At 36.6% G+C, this 1,348-nt stretch overlaps 1 protein-coding gene across 1 annotated transcript in view; it reads right to left on the bottom strand.

Moving 5' to 3' along the window:
- Nucleotides 1-804, bottom strand: part of LOC105449348 (myelin transcription factor 1-like) — a 14,897-nt gene extending 14,093 nt beyond the window's left edge. Inside the window, exon 1 of the mRNA XM_011688520.1 lies at nucleotides 754-804. The gene's annotated coding sequence lies outside the window, so the exon portion shown is untranslated. The remainder of the gene's footprint in view (nucleotides 1-753) is intronic.
- Between the last annotated feature and the right edge of the window lie 544 nt (nucleotides 805-1,348).

Below are 1,348 nucleotides of genomic sequence, written 5' to 3'. Positions count from 1 at the left end.
AGTGCGATCGGGCACGAATTTGCGGTAGCTTAATTTTTGGTTTTGTCTAGAGAATAACATATCAAAAGCTCATCGAAATCGGAGGCGGACACCTGGGTAACTCTCCTTGTTAGAAAAACATTATTTATTTTTTCAAATATTGTTTAAATTTTTATGTTTTAAAAAGTTTTCTGTTTAACGTGCTCATTTGGCTGATGTTTATTGTCTTTACATCTATAATAAATTTCATTTTTTACTGTATTTTTTATTTAAAAAAATAGAAATTTAGTGCAACATTAAATATTTATTTTTTAAAGCAATCTTTTACTTTTCTTGAACGTTTTAATTCTGCAATTTGAAACAAAAAATGTTCATATTTTACTCATAACTGTATTAAAAAAAAAAGATAAAATTTAGTGTAAATAATAATCATATTTATTGTTATTTTTCATCTAATATTATAATTGTTCCGGATTCCGCGTTCGCAAACATCATCCGAGTTTTGTACTTTGCTCATGTTGAGCACACCTGGAGCGATGAAGTCACGCGTGTACCGCGTGACCTCCCCGTGTGAGTCTCTCGCTCACGGACGCGCCGGATGTCACGCCACCCATGCGCTGTTTTTCAAAAATCAAATCCTTGCGCATCACATTTTTCGCGCGCGATCGGAGAGTTCGCCGCCAGATCCCGAAGCGTACGGATCTCTATCATATCTTGCCTACCGCTTTCGTTGTGCGAACTCCGCTCTCAATATCGGTTGTATTTCAATCGAACCTGCGTTTAAGTGACGCCCGTAAACTGTGATCGGCGTCCTCAAGATTTCCGTCTCGTAAACGTCCACGTCATCAAGAGATCTGCGATATTTGCATTTTCGCATGTAAAAGTTATAGAAGCTCCCAGCGGCTCGCAATTCCGCGTGTGACAACTACCAGGCCTAACTATACCGCTCGCCTCGTTTTAACGACATTTTTACACTGAATCAAATAAACGTCTGAACCAACATCACTGCTGAATTCGTTTTTTGGAGAGTCACCCGCCTTGGAGAGCGAACCTTCCAATTTAAGGTGGTACCAGCCTATCCGATCCGCAAACAATAATATTTTAATTTTTCTTATAAATTGGAATGAACACATACACATATATGGATAATTAAAAAATTCTTAGGCATCTATTTCATAATTTACATAGACACTCTAAATTATAAAGTAAATGCCAATTATATATATATACAGGGTGTCCCGCCTCTACCGGATTTCCTTTTAAGAACGTGTTCCTAAGATAATTTTGAAACGAAAATCCCAATACAAAAATGTCGAGGCTATAATACTTTTCAAATTATAAACGATTTTAGTTAACCAATATTAGCGGC

The sequence above is a fragment of the Wasmannia auropunctata genome, unplaced genomic scaffold (assembly GCF_000956235.1).
Source record: "Wasmannia auropunctata unplaced genomic scaffold, wasmannia.A_1.0 LD336076.1, whole genome shotgun sequence".
Classification (NCBI taxonomy): domain Eukaryota; kingdom Metazoa; phylum Arthropoda; class Insecta; order Hymenoptera; family Formicidae; genus Wasmannia; species Wasmannia auropunctata.
The sequence above is the reverse complement of the archived record's forward strand: the minus strand, read 5'-3'. Positions and strand labels throughout refer to the sequence as shown.